Here is a 15,724-nt window from a genome sequence, read left to right on the forward strand (position 1 = left end):
CTAATGTTGGGTCTTTATCGCACTGGGTCAGATTCTCCCAGGGTACATCATGGGAAATAAACCAGCTGCAGAACATCTTGGTGGCCAGTTCTAGGACCATTTTGAAAAATGTATTGTACACACTACATACATAGAGATCAATGGCTACAACAAATTTACTATAGAGACTCCCGTCCGCATGAGCTGGCTGTACATGTTACAGCTTTTTCTGGACTAGGACTGGCCAGAGCTGCCTTCTTCATCCTCTCCATTTCTCAGATAAAGGACTGTTTGATATTGATAGGCGCCTTTCCTGCACCCTCCTGACCCTGCACCCAACACTACAGGTGGCTTTCCTGCACCCTCCTGACGCTACAAATGGCTTTCTTGCACCCTCCTGATGCTACACCCGGCTTTCCTGCACCCTCCTGATGCTACACCCGACACTACAGGTGGCTTTCCTGCACCCTCCTGATGCTGCAGGCGTCTTTCCTGCACCCTCCTGATGCTGCAGGCGCCTTTCCTGCACCCTCCTGATGCTGCAGGCGTCTTTCCTGCACCCTCCTGATGCTGCAGGCATCTTTCCTGCACCCTCCCGACACTACAGACGGCTTTCCCGCACCCTCCTGACAGAATAGACTAAAGCAATGATCTTCAGGAAAAAAAAAGTGATGTAAAGTACAACGTCCGGCTGACTGTCCCCATGATCCAGTAGTACAAAATGCAAGTCACGATGTCTCCTGAATGTTACGAGGGTCTCACACTGACACCAAAACCCTTATGACAATACATGAAGAAGCCTTGGTTGCAATGTTCAGCATGTCAGGGGTTAGTTTCTGGGATTCTTGTATTGGGGTCTTATTTTCAGATTGGGCCCACTTCCTGTTAGTTAGGCCGCCCCCCCCCCCTTGGCTAGGAAAATAACTGCGTCTGGCCCATTGTTTTGCAGCTTGGAAGGGGAAGTGAGGAGAAGTCAGGGCTCTGGTACTGTCACCTGCGCTGTCTTCCATATCTTCCGGCATGTGACCCGTCATATCACACATCACATACAGACCTGAACCCCTCAGCGGCCATTAAACGGCGGGGACTTACCTTTGAAGCAGAAACAATGTGAGCGCCACCTTTCCTGGTTTGGATGGTCAGAAATAGTGTCAGCTCTGCAGGTCGGGGCTCGGCATTGATGCATCCTTACGACTCTGCACACCACGTGACCCAGAACCAACAGCAAAGGTTCTAGAACAGACAGAAATCTGCATTTAATGTGTTCTATCCATACATTCCATATAATATTAATAGGCACAATATGTTACAATAACCGTTCACTACAAGAAGCAAAACGAACAAACCCTGCTGTAACTAAATAAGTAAAAAGCAAAAGTGCATTTAAGTAACATTGGGTTCTTAGTAATACTGTGTTTTTTTTTTTTTTTTTTTTAATCAAAAATAGTATAAAAGCCAATCCATCGTCATCAAGGTGACCCTGTTTGGGACGGTCCCACACTGTCTAATATTAAAACTCTTACCATGAGTTAGAGTTGACCTCACAGTATGAATAATGGCAGACAAAGGTTCAGGTCCAGAACTGAGGACACCGGCCTTGGGAAGCTATTAACCCTGCTGTTGTCTTCGGTCAAAAACGACCGACCTTGAACTTCAATATTCTTTAAACTATTCAAGATGCGGCTCTGAAACCCGTGGCCGACCGACCCATCCTCATTTAAGTCAATCAACCACAAGTTTCAGAACTGCATCTTGAACACCCCAAAAAATACCAAAGTTCAAAATCGCTCTCCCCAGACCGAAGACAACAGCAGGGTTAAAATGTAATTTCCAGCTCAAGGAAGGGAGGCCATGCCCCGGCTTGCATAAAAAGTGAGCTTGGTTTAAGTTGGTATACATGCAGCACAAACATGCTCACATTGGCCTGAGGCTATGTGTACAGGCTGTGGATTTTGCTGCGGGTCTGCAGCGGTTTCCCATGCGTTTACAGTACAATGTAAACCTATGGGAAACGCAATGCGCAGTTCACATGCTGCGGAAAATCAGCGGTTTACATTCTGCAGCATGTCAATTCTTTGCGCGGAATCCGCAGCAGTTTCACACTTGTGCCATAATAGAAAACCGCAGGTGTAAAACCACAGTGGAATCCGCACAAAAACCGCAGGAAAAAACGCACAGTTTTTGCCCTGCGGATTTATCAAATCCGCTGCAGAAAAATCCGCAGAGGATCATTCTACGTGTGCACATAGCTTTATAGTTCGGGATCCGATTCTTTGTTTGCCCTTACTCGCAGAGCCCCCGCCGCGCTCCACTGTAGACATCACCAAGCCCATGCAGACATCACCGAGCCCCCGCCGTGCTCCACTGTAGACATCACCGAACCCCCGCCGTGCTCCACTGTAGACATCCCTGAGCCTCCGCCGTGCTCCACTGTAGACATCACCGAACCCCCGCCATGCTCCACTGTAGACATCACCGAACCCCCGCCGTGCTCCACTGTAGACATCATCACCGAACCCCCGCCGTGCTCCACTGTAGACATCATCACCGAACCCCCGCTGTGCTCCACTGTAGACATCACCAAGCCCATGCAGACATCACCGAGCCCCCGCCGTGCTCCACTGTAGACATCACCGAACCCCCGCCGTGCTCCACTGTAGACATCCCTGAGCCTCCGCCGTGCTCCACTGTAGACATCACCGAACCCCCGCCATGCTCCACTGTAGACATCACCGAACCCCCGCCGTGCTCCACTGTAGACATCACCGAACCCCCGCCGTGCTCCACTGTAGACATCACCGAGCCCATGCACACATCAAGTCCCCGCCGTGCTCCACTGTAGACATCCCTGAGCCTCCGCCGTGCTCCACTGTAGACATCACCGAACCCCCGCTGTGCTCCACTGTAGACATCACCGAACCCCCGCCGTGCTCCACTGTAGACATCATCACCGAACCCCCGCCGTGCTCCACTGTAGACATCATCACCGAACCCCCGCTGTGCTCCACTGTAGACATCACCGAACCCCCGCCGTGCTCCACTGTAGACATCACCGAACCCCCGCTGTGCTCCACTGTAGACATCACCGAGCCCATGCACACATCAAGTCCCCGCCGTGCTCCACTGTAGACATCACCGAGCCCCCCGCCGTGCTCCACTGTAGACATCACCGAGCCCCCGCCGTGCTCCACTGTAGACATCACCGAACCTCCGCCGTGCTCCACTGTAGACATCACCGAGCCCCCGCCGTGCTCCACTGTAGACATCACCGAACCTCCGCCGTGCTCCACTGTAGATATCCCCGAGCCTCCGCCGTGCTCCATTGTAGACATCACCGAACCCCCGCCGTGCTCCACTGTAGACATCACCGAACCCCCGCCATGCTCCACTGTAGACATCACCGAACCCCCGCCGTGCTCCACTGTAGACATCACCGAGCCCCCGGTGTGCTCAACTGTAGACATCACCGAACCCCCGCCGTGCTCCACTGTAGACATCACCGAACCCCCGCCATGCTCCACTGTAGACATCACCGAACCCCCGCCGTGCTCCACTGTAGACATCACCGAACCCCCGGTGTGCTCCACTGTAGACATCACCGAACCCCCGCCGTGCTCCACTGTAGACATCACCGAACCCCCGCCGTGCTCCACTGTAGACATCACCGAACCCCCGCCGTGCTCCACTGTAGACATCACCGAACCCCCGATGTGCTCCACTGTAGACATCACCGAGCCCCCGCGGTGCTCCACTGTAGACATCCCCGAGCCCCCGCCGTGCTCCACTGTAGACATCACCGAGTCCCCGCCATGCTCCACTGTAGACATCACCGAGCCCCCGCCGTGCTCCACTGTAGACATCACCGAGCCCCCGGTGTGCTCCACTGTAGACATCATCGAGCCCCCTCCGTGCTCCACTGTAGACATCACCGAGCCCCCGCGGTGCTCCACTGTAGACATCCCCGAGCCCCCGCCGTGCTGCACTGTAGACATCACCGAGTCCCCGCCGTGCTCCACTGTAGACATCACCGAGCCCCCGCCGTGCTCCACTGTAGACATCACCCGAGTCCCCGCCGTGCTGCACTGTAGACATCCCCGAGCCCCCGCCGTGCTGCACTGTAGACATCACCGAGTCCCCGCCGTGCTCCACTGTAGACATCACCGAGCCCCCGCCGTGCTCCACTGTAGACATCACCGAACCTCCGCCGTGCTCCACTGTAGATATCCCCGAGCCTCCGCCGTGCTCCACTGTAGACATCACCGAACCCCCGCCGTGCTCCACTGTAGACATCACCGAACCCCCGCCATGCTCCACTGTAGACATCACCGAACCCCCGCCGTGCTCCACTGTAGACATCACCGAGCCCCCGGTGTGCTCAACTGTAGACATCACCGAACCCCCGGTGTGCTCCACTGTAGACATCACCGAACCCCCGCCGTGCTCCACTGTAGACATCACCGAACCCCCGATGTGCTCCACTGTAGACATCACCGAGCCCCCGCGGTGCTCCACTGTAGACATCCCCGAGCCCCCGCCGTGCTCCACTGTAGACATCACCGAGTCCCCGCCATGCTCCACTGTAGACATCACCGAGCCCCCGCCGTGCTCCACTGTAGACATCACCGAGCCCCCGGTGTGCTCCACTGTAGACATCATCGAGCCCCCTCCGTGCTCCACTGTAGACATCACCGAGCCCCCGCGGTGCTCCACTGTAGACATCCCCGAGCCCCCGCCGTGCTGCACTGTAGACATCACCGAGTCCCCGCCGTGCTCCACTGTAGACATCACCGAGCCCCCGCCGTGCTCCACTGTAGACATCACCCGAGTCCCCGCCGTGCTCCACTGTAGACATCACCGAGCCCCCGCGGTGCTCCACTGTAGACATCCCCGAGCCCCCGCCGTGCTGCACTGTAGACATCACCGAGTCCCCGCCGTGCTCCACTGTAGACATCACCGAGCCCCCGCCGTGCTCCACTGTAGACATCACCGAGCCCCCGCCGTGCTCCACTGTAGACATCACCGAGCCCCCGCCGTGCTTCACTGTAGACATCACAGTATTACACATAACAGCTCAGCAGACGGTATTATACATAATAGAAATAGATACATGGGCTTAGATACATCTTGTTTCTGGGCATTTTTCATTTGATTTCATTGGGAACATATAATACAAATATTAAATGTGGCTTCGGGTTTCTCGGTTTTCCTTAGTCATCCTCGGTGAGGAGCTGGCTGGAGCCAGTTCTCTGTGAATTTACATGATCATTTTGGAGAAAACAAATAAGACTTTTATTGTCCTTTCCTCTCAGCAAATATAATATGAAAAACATGGGCCAGAGGCATCTGGATACAATCGACTCGCAGATTCACCCTCCACACATGGAGTGAATGAAACCCACCGCAAGCCCTCCACCAGAACACCCCCTGTCCTATCAATGGGAACACAAGAATTTGGAGTCACCAATGTAACCATGATCGTTAACCATATTGTGGTAGACTAAACATGGCCGCGGTGTGCGGAGCTCAGAGCAGATTCCTCCGTCGGGCCGTCATTGTTCCCCAAGCAGATGTCACCTGTCACATCTGATCCGTGGATAATCGTCAGGTCCACCAATGCGAGATCAGCCATATAAAGAAAGCTTAAAGGGGTTGTCTGGTTAGAAAAACCAATACCAAGTACCCTGCAAAAATTTCAAGCAGTTTTTATCCCAGGATTGGCCACATAGTCTACAGACTCTTCGGGAGACGTGTAGCTCTCCTGCAGAAGAAGAGTCGCTGCCTGTTTCTGCACAGATCACATTTGATTGCTGGAGGTTCTTGCAAAAATAGCAAAAGTTTTGCAACTTTTTAATACAATCTGTTTCAATTCCCACCATTTTAAGCTCTCTGCTTGCTGACCTTAAGGCTATGTGCACACGTTCAGGATTTATTGCAGAAATTTCCTGAGCAAAACCGGACATTTTCTGCAAGAAATCCACAAGCGTTTTTTTTCCAGAGCTTCCCAATGCATTAAATAGCGGCAAAAATCTGCAAAATCAATGAACATGCTGCGTTTTTTACCGCAATGCATTTTTTTCGCGGAAAAAAAAAACGCATCATGAGCACAAAAATTCCGGAATGCATTCTAAATGATGGGATGCATAATGTATGCGATTTTATAGCGAAAAAACGCAACGTGTGCACATAGCCTAATATTGGAAAATGATTGCTCATATCCAGGGGCTGAATACCCCACTAATCCTTATGTGCCTCACACTTTAGGCTTTGTTTCAGTGTATCCAGTCCTGACAATCCTGCATGAAGTAAAAATCCTGGACCCCAGATTGATCCATTTTACTGGTACAATGTAACAAACCGTGCACTTCTGTTGTGTTTAGTTCCCATTTTATTTTGACAATCTAATAGCAGCCATAGTGATTGTCAGCAGCAAGATATGTACAGTGGGTACGGAAAGTATTCAGACCCCTTTATATTTTTCACTTTTTGTTTCATTGCAGCCATTTGGTAAAATCAATAAAGTTCATATTTTTCTCATTACTGTGCACTCTGCACCCCATCTTGACTGTAAAAAAAAACAGAAATGTAGAAACTGTTGCAAATTTATTAAAAAAGAAAAACTGAAATCTCCCATGGTCATAAGTCTTCAGCCCCTTTGCTCAGTATTGGGTAGAAGCACCTTTTGAGCTAGTACAGCCATGAGTCTTCTTGGGAATGATGCTACAAGTTTTTCCCCCCTGGATTTGGGGATCCTCGGCCATTCTTCCTTGCAGATCCTCTCCAGTTCTGTCAGGTTGGATGGTGAACGTTGGTGGACGCCATTTTCAGGTCTCTCCAGAGATGCTCCATTGGGTTTAGGTCAGGGCTCTGGCTGGTCACCAGTCAAGAATAGTCACAGAGTTGTTCTGAAGCCGCTCCTTTGTTATTTTAGCTGTGTGCTTAGGGTCATTGTCTTGTTGGAAGGTGAACCTTCGGCCAAGTCTGAGGTCCAGAGCACTCTGGAAGAGGTTTTCATCCAGGATATCTCTGTTCTTGGCCGCCTTCAATGTTTCCTTCAATGACAACCAGTCGTCCTGTCCCTGCAGCTGACAAACACCCCCATAGCATGATGCCGCCACCACCATGCTTCACTGTGGGGATTGTATTGGGCAGGTGATGAGCAGTGCCTGGTTTTCGCCACACATACCGCTTAGAATTATCACCAGAAAGATATATCTTCATCTCATCAGACTAGAGAATCTTATTTCTCATAGTCTGGGAGTCCATCATATGTTTTTTTTTAGCAAACTATGCGGCTTTCATATGTCTTGCACTGAGGAGAGGCTTCTGTCGGGCCACTCTGCCATAAAGGCCCGACTGGTGGAGGGCTGCAGTGATAGTTGACTTTGTGGAACTTTCTCCCATCTCCCTACTGCATCTCTGGAGCTCAGCCACAGTGATCTTGGGGATCTTCTTTACCTCTCTCACCAAGGCTCCTCTCCCACAATTGCTCAGTTTGGCTGGATGGCCAGGTCTAGGAAGACTTCTGGTGGTACCAAACTTTTTCCACTTAAAGGGAACCTGTCACCTGAATTTGGCGGGACTGGTTTTGGGTCATATGGGCGGAGTTTTCGGGTGTTTGATTCACCCTTTCCTTACTCGCTGGCTGCATGCTGGCTGCAATATTGGATTGAAGTTCATTCTCTGTCCTCCGTAGTACATGCCTGCACAAGGCAAGATTGCTTTGCGCAGGCGTGTACTACGGAGGACATAGAATGAACTTCAATCCAATATTGCAGCCAGCATGCAGCCAGCAGGTAAGGAAAGGGTGAATCAAACACCCGAAAACTCCGCCCATATGACCCAAAACCAGTCCCGCCAAATTCAGGTGACAGAGTCCCTTTAAGGATTATGGAGGCCACTGTGTTCTTAGGAAACTTGAGTACTGCAGAAACTCTGTTGCAACCTTGGCCAGATCTGTGCCTTGCCACAATTCTGTCTCTGAGCTCCTTGGCCAGTTCCTTTGGCCTCATGATCCTCATTTTGTCTGACATGCACTGTGAGCTGTGAGGTCTTATATAGACAGGTGTGCGCCGCTCCAAATCAAAGCCTATAAGTTTAATTACTCACAACTGGCCTCCAATGAAGGAGTAGAACCATCTCAAGGAGGATCACAAGTAAATGGACAGCATGTGACTTAAATATAAGTGTCGGAGCAAAGGGTCTGAATACTTATGGCCATATGATATTTCAGTTTTTCTTTTTTTAATAAATATGCAAAAATGTCTACATTTTATTATTACATATTTATATAGCACTATTAACTCCATGGTGCTATGCATGAGAAGGGGTTACATCAAAATACAAATATCACTTACAGTAAACAATGACAGACTGATACAGAGGGGAGAGGACCCTGCCCTTGCGGGCTTACATTCTACAGGATGGTGGGAAAGGAGACAGTAGGTCGGGGGTTGCAGTAGCTCTGATGGTGTTGAGGTGGCCGTGTGGTCTTTACAGGCTGTAAGATTCCTTGAAGAGGTGGATTTTCAGGTTTCTTTTGAAAAATCCAAATGTGGTGGATAACCGGACGTGTTGGGGCACAGAATTCCAGAGGGGGATATTCGGGAGAAGTCTTGGAGGCAGTTGGATGAGGAGCGAATAATTGTGGAGGGGAGGAGGTCTTGGGAGGATCGGAGATCACGTGAGGGAAGATATCGGGAGATTAGTGTGGAAATACACGGAGGAGAAATGTTATGGATGGCTTTGTAGGTCAGTGTTAGTAATTTAAACTGGATACGCTGGGAAATTGGGAGCCAGTGAAGGGATTTGCAAAGAGGGGAAGCAGGAGTGTAGTGAGGAGAGAGATTAATTAGTCGGGCAGCAGAGTTAAGGACGGACTGGAGAGGTGCGAAAGTGTTAGCAGGGAGGCCACAGAGGAGGATGTTGCAGTAGTCGAGGCGGGAGATGATGAGGGCGTGCATAAGCATATTGGTAGAGTGAAGGTTGAGGAAAGGACGGATTCTGGAAATATGTTTGAGCTGGAGGTGACAGGAGGTGGTGAGAGCTTGGGATGTGCAGTTTGAAGGACAGGGCAGAGTCCAGGTTTACTCCGAGGCAGTGGATTACCGGGACGGGGGAAAGTGTGATTTTATTTATTGTGATAGATCAGGTAGGGAAGGTATGCGAGATGTAGGCAACATAATGAGTTCAGATTTGTCCACATTGAGTTTGGGGAAGCGAGAGGAGAAGGAGGAGGATATGGCTGATAGATACTCCGGGATTCTGGAGAGCAGAGAGGTGACATCTGGGCCAGAGAGGTAGATCTGAGTGTTATCGGCATATAGATGGTACTGGAAGCCATAGGACCTTATGAGTTGTCCCAGGCCAAGGGTATAGATTGAGAAGAGTAGGGGTCCTAGGACAGAGCCTTGAGGGACACCAACAGAGAGGGGGCGAGATGAGGAGGTAGTGTGGGAGTGGGAGATGCTGAATGTGCGGTTGGCAAGGTGTGAGGAGATCCAGGATAGGGTGAGGTCTTTGATGCCAAAGGAAGAGAGGATCTGTAGTAAACGGCAGTGGTCAACTGTGTGGAAGGCAGAGGACAGGTCTAAAAGGAGGAGTACAGAGAATTGTCTGTTAGCTTTGGCTGTAAGTCGTTAGTAATTTTGGTCAGGGCAGTCTCAGTGGAATGGTGGGGATGGAAGCCCATTTCTTTTTTTTTTCAGACAAGATGGAGTTCAGAGTGTACATTAATGTGAAAAAATGAACTTTTTTGAATTTACCAAATGGCTGCAATGAAACAAAGAGTGAAAAATGTAGAGGGGTCTGAATACTTTCCGTACCCACTGTAACTGAGAAGGGCAGGAATAGAGGATTTTTAATGATTTTCCTGAAACCCCAGAGGAGAACTGATAGATGTAGAGGAGGCAGAGACAGAAGTCACACGGGGCCCTATACACCAGTGTTATATAATGTAGCTGGGGCCCATGGTAGATATCGGGGCCCAGGAGCACAAGCTTCACAGCGATGTTACACAACAGCAGTCTGGATTGTATCACATCTCATCATCCCCCGGGAACATTCGTTCTTCGGAGCTGTTGTGCATTTTGTCGTAACCACAAATATCAGCGGAAATTTCTGCCAATTCTGTAACAGCTGAAAAAGAATAAAATATATACAAAAAAAAAAAAAGAAAAACACAGGAAAAGAGCAGAAACTTTCATCATGAAATTACAGGAAGCCAAATTATTCCGGGAAAGATGAAAACGTTGATTCTTTATAACCTCCGCACTGCTGGAGCGATCCGAGGCTTTCATGTGCGGGAGGTTTTCCTCGAATACAGGGAAATCCGACCGCGCTGACATTGCCGTACGGTGGGGCTGTTTTTTCCTCAGCACTGGATAATAACATAAAAATAGACGAGCGATCTCAGACATAACTAAATCGCCTACTCATCCTATGGCTATGCTCCTCAACATTCCGCAAGAAGGAAAAGTCGTGCAATTCTGGAGATGACCGGATGGAGACAGGTTACTGATCTGCAAAAGGGGAAAAAATGGACGCAAGATTTCCAAGAATGTATTCAATATGGAGTATAAGTGCGATCAGCGGCAGACCCGTCCTCAGACGACCATTAATAACCTCGATGATAACACTTGGCTCAGATTCAGTCTGATTACAAGGCTTTCTTTCCACCTTCTTCACCGTTTGCAGATCATTGTCATCTCTGCTGCAGCTAACTGACATGCTCCGGCTCGAACGCTGGCACCATGGGGGAGTTTACGCAGCGGTAAATAAAAGCACAGTGGGCACAGGATATCTATAAATCCCATCCACTCTGCTGCTAATGTAGGCACATAGCTTTACAGGTATTCCTCAAGGATTGCCCTGCATCCATCTTTCCATCAACTCTGACCAGCTTCCCTGCCCCTGCTGAAGACAAGCCTCCCCACAGCATGATGCTGCTACCACCATGTGTGACAGTGGGGATGGTGTTTTCAGTGTGATGTGCAGTGTAAGGGTGCTTTCACATTGCGTTGTGTCCCCGTTGGGGTATACATGTGAAATCCCAGGCAAAACGCGGTCCGGGCGCAAGCGCTGACGGGGCCATAGACTGTAATGGTGACTGTGTATTTCTGCTGTACATCTAGTCTATAAAGTATTTAGAGGCAGACATATTTGGAGTTGTGGCGTAATCCCACACAGCCAGTGACGCTTCCTCTCATGTCTCCGGCAGTGTCACCAGTGCGATTAGCGCTCATTAATACCAGGAATGTATTTCCAGTTGTGACTGGAGCCGCAGACAGAAGGTACCTTGTAGCTACAGCATCTTTATACCCTGCGGTTAAAGTTTATGGTCTCTTAATCCATAAATTATAAAGTTCCCAAATCCTTGAATTCAGTAACAGGAGAGATTACAGTCCGGGCTGAAACTTGAAGATGGGGTGTGGTAACGGTAAATTAGCGAGAGCTTTAGGTCACACGTAACCACCAAGGGATACAGCGGTGCCAGGGACGTGGATATATACACTGGTCAGGTGGTGACGGACACTGAGAGAAAAGGGCCCCTGTGCAAGAGCAGTATATAGGCCCTTTGGCTATGACAGAAGCTCCTTGCTGCTTTGGACATGGAAAAGCACCCCCTTACCTTTCGGGCCCCTGTGTGGCTGCACCAGTCATATGTTTGCTCCTGGAACAGTAGTATATAAAGCAGCAAGTGGCCAGGACTAATTAATACGTGATGTTCTGCACAGGGGGCACAAAATCTAAGGCTATGTTCACACGTTGCTTATTTTTCCTCTGCTTTTTTATGCAAATTTTCAGCATTTCACACTACAGGCAAAGTCAGTAAGATTTCAGAAAAATCTCAGCCCACTGTTTGTTTTCATTTCCAGTTTTGTCATAATTGCTTGTTTTTTTTTTTTCGCAAAATGTGGCATGCCACTTCTTTCAACGTTTTTCACAAATTGAAAGCAATGGCTAAATGCAAAAAACGCTGCAAAAACTAAGGATAAAACGCAGGTATCAGGTTTTGCTGCGTTTTTGGTGCCAAAACCTGATGAAGTTGAATCAGATTTGTTTTGTTTTTTTTTATGCACTAAACTTTATCTGCATGCATAAGAGACTGATCTACCCTGACAAAAACGCACCAAAAACTAATAAAAAACAGCAAAAACGAAGCGAAACTTACTTTCTGTCAGCAGCTTAAACTTTGCATTAAAAATACAATGCAAGGTGTGAAGATAGCCTTACTTCCCGGAATCATTTGTTGCAAGGTGTGAGATTCCTGGGATACAATGTTACAGACAGAATGTTGCAAGATATTTTTTCCTGCAGAAGAAATGGCTGAAAAGCGACATTTGTAGCCATACAAATATATAGCAGAAGCCGCCTCCCTGACCTACACCATGAGTCAGACACTATGTGTCACTGGCCGGGGGCAGCGCCATCCGCACACAGGGGTATAATCATCTTTATTTATGTGGCGCCAACTTATCCTATACGGAAACAGACATTACACCTGTGACTATTGCACCTTCATTGCGGAGCAGTCTGTACGGCGCAGCGCACACTGGCAGCACTGGTCTCCGGGGAGCGATGCTCTGCAGCACTGTGCCCTCTGCCCCTTCCTGCTCTCACAGGCACCGGCCTTCTCGCCCTCTATCTTGTGTTCTCCTCCAGTTTCTCCCTTCTCTTATATATTTCTCACTAATGAAATTGCAACAACAAAAAGGAAAAGCCGTGGAATTCTGGAGATCACCGGATGGAGACGACACTGATCTGCCAATAATGATGGAAACGACATGATCACATCCCCTGGATTTCTCCAGTCTGAGGTCTGAGCTTCGTGCAGAGATCCCGGCCCCTCCGGCCTCAGCTGCTGTCATTATTAATGGTCGTCTGCTGCTGAATGCACTTGGGCAAATCAGCTAAATCCGCTGCCGGCAGCTCCTGTGTAATCACCGACCACTGACGTCCCTGATGTGCTCGATGGAGATAAGTCTGGAGCCGCTGCCAGGAGCTCCTGTGTAATCACCAATCAATGACGTCCCTGATGTGCTCAATGGAGATAAGTCCGGAGACGCTGCCGGAAGCTCCTGTGTAATCACCAATCAATGACGTCCCTGATGTGCTCAATGGAGACAAGTCCGGAGACGCTGACGGAAGCTCCTGTGTAATCACCAATCAATGACGTCCCTGATATGCTCAATGGAGACAAGTCCGGAGACGCTGCCGGCAGCTCCTGTGTAATCACCGACCAATGATGTGTGTGATGGAGACAAGTCTGGAGACACTGCCGTCAGCTCCTGTGTAATCACTGACCAATGATGTCCCCGATATGCTCGATGGAGACAAGTTCATAGACACTGCCATCAGCTCCTGTGTAATCTCCGACCAATTACATCCCTGATGGGCTCGATAGAGACAAGTCCAGAGACACTGACGCAGCTCTTGTGTAATCACTGACCAATGACGTCCCTGATGTGCTCGATGGAGACAAGTCCGGAGACGCTGCCAGCAGCTCCTGTGTAATCACCGACCAATGATGTCCCCGATGTATGATGGAGACAAGTCTGGAGACGCTGCCACAGATCCTGTGTAATCACCGACCAATGATGTCCCCGATGTATGATGGAGACAAGTCTGGAGACGCTCCCACAGCTCTTGTGTAATCACCGACCAATGACATCCCCGATAAGCTCGATGGAGACAAGTCTGGAAACAATGCAGCCACGGGAGCAGGTTTAGCCCATGCAAGTTGCTCACTGTGGCCCCTGCAACATCAGTAGTCAGTGTGTCATGATCCCAATGGCAGGGGATCACAAAAGGACAAGCACAAAAACAAAACAAGCTCTAGGGTGATGGAACCTGAGCTGACCGCGATCCTGAACCTAAACACACAACTAGCAGTAGCCGGGGAACGTGCCTACGATGATTCCTAGACGTCTCGCGCCAGCCGAAGGATTAACTTCCCCTATAAGAAGAAACACAGACCTCACTTGCCTCCAGAGAAACACCCCACAGAAATAGCAGCCCCCCACATGTAATAACGGTGAAATGAGAGGAAAGCACATACGTATATTTATGAAAATAAAATCAGCAAAAATGAGGCCCGCTAAAGCTAGATAGCAGAGGATACAAAAGTGCGCGGTCAGCGAAAAACCCTTCAAAAAACCATCCTGAAATTACTTGAACTCATGTGCCAACTCATGGAACATGAGGAGTAATTTCAGCCCACTAGAGCAACCAGCAGCAAGGAATCACATCTCTGCAAGCTGGACTAAGACAAAAATTAAGCAAAACGTGGAACAGGAAAATCAAAACTTAGCTTGTCCTGAAGATAACAGACGCAGGGAGCAGAGGTAAAAAGACACGCTGATTACATTGATAGCCGGCGAGGAAATGACAAAAAAGCCAGGTTAAATAGGAAACTCCCATAACCTGATGGAACAGGTGGACACCAGAGACCGCAGAGAACACAAGTCACCCAGTACCATCAGTAACCACCAGAGGGAGCCCAAAAACAGAACTCACAACATCAGTGGCTGCCATGTAACCGTACTGCAAACCTCCTAACACCTGTGGCTGCCCCAGCGCCCTTCCTGACACATGTAAGGCATCATTGTGCCGATAGTTTGTAGCCGCTCAACTCAGATCCTTCAAAACTATTTCCTGAACTTTAGCAGTAAGGATTGTATGATCCGGCACCCCTGCACCTCCTCTGCACCTCCTCTGCACCCCTTATCACCCACTGCCTCCAACATCGCTTCTCTCATGGCTGCACACAGATTTGCTTGCTGTTTACACCTATAGAAAGTGCTGATGTTTTCCAGATCTAACGGTAATAATTCTGGGCCACATTTCTGACAGATAAGCGTCACATTTCACCTGGAGACGCTAATGAGATGGTTGTATAATAAGCGAATGCCATGTGCAGAAGATCTGCTTGTACCTAGTGACCCTTGAAGAGCACTTACAGTGTCCGGCTTTGTTCAATGGCCTGTCTGCACGGGTGACCCAGCTTCAGATCATTGGTTCAGTATGAATAGGCTACCATCATTCTCGGCAGCACAGGTTTACACAGGATGAGGCACTGCAGATCTGTAATTGTTGATTCAGTGACTATAGGTTACCACACTTCTCGGCAGCACATGTATATACTGCTCCATACAGAATAATGAGCCCCATATATTTCTCCATACAGAATAATGAGCCCCATATATTGCTCTATACAGAATAATGAGCCCCATATATTGCTCCATACAGAATAATGAGCCCCATATATTGCCCTATACAGAATAATGAGACCCATATATTGCTCCATACAGAATAATGGACCCCATATATTGCTCCATACAGAATAATGAGCCCCATATATTGCTCTATACAGAATAATGAGCCCCATATATTGCTCTATACAGAATAATGAGCCCCATATATTGCTCCATACAGTATAATAAGCCCCATATATTGCTCTATACATAATAATGAGCCCCATATATTGCTCCATACAGAATGAGGAGCCCCATATATTGTCCCATACAGTATAATGGACCCCATATATTGCTCCATATAGTATAATAAGCCCCATATATTGCTCCATACAGAATAATGAGCCCCATATATTGCTCCATACAGAATAAGGAGCCCCATATATTGCTCCATACAGAATAATGGACCCCATATATTGCTCCATACAGTATAATAAGCCCCATATATTGCTCTATACAGAATAATGAGCCCCATATATTGCTCTATACAGAAT

General features: G+C 48.9%; 1 long non-coding RNA gene across 1 annotated transcript in view; it reads right to left on the reverse strand.

Moving 5' to 3' along the window:
- Nucleotides 1–646: 646 nt before the first annotated feature.
- Nucleotides 647–15,724, reverse strand: part of LOC138649821 (uncharacterized) — a 33,302-nt gene continuing 18,224 nt past the window's right edge. Inside the window, exon 3 of the long non-coding RNA XR_011315368.1 lies at nucleotides 647–1,212. This is a non-coding gene — a long non-coding RNA (uncharacterized lncRNA). The remainder of the gene's footprint in view (nucleotides 1,213–15,724) is intronic.

The sequence above is a fragment of the Ranitomeya imitator genome, chromosome 9 (assembly GCF_032444005.1).
Source record: "Ranitomeya imitator isolate aRanImi1 chromosome 9, aRanImi1.pri, whole genome shotgun sequence".
Classification (NCBI taxonomy): Eukaryota; Metazoa; Chordata; class Amphibia; order Anura; family Dendrobatidae; genus Ranitomeya; species Ranitomeya imitator.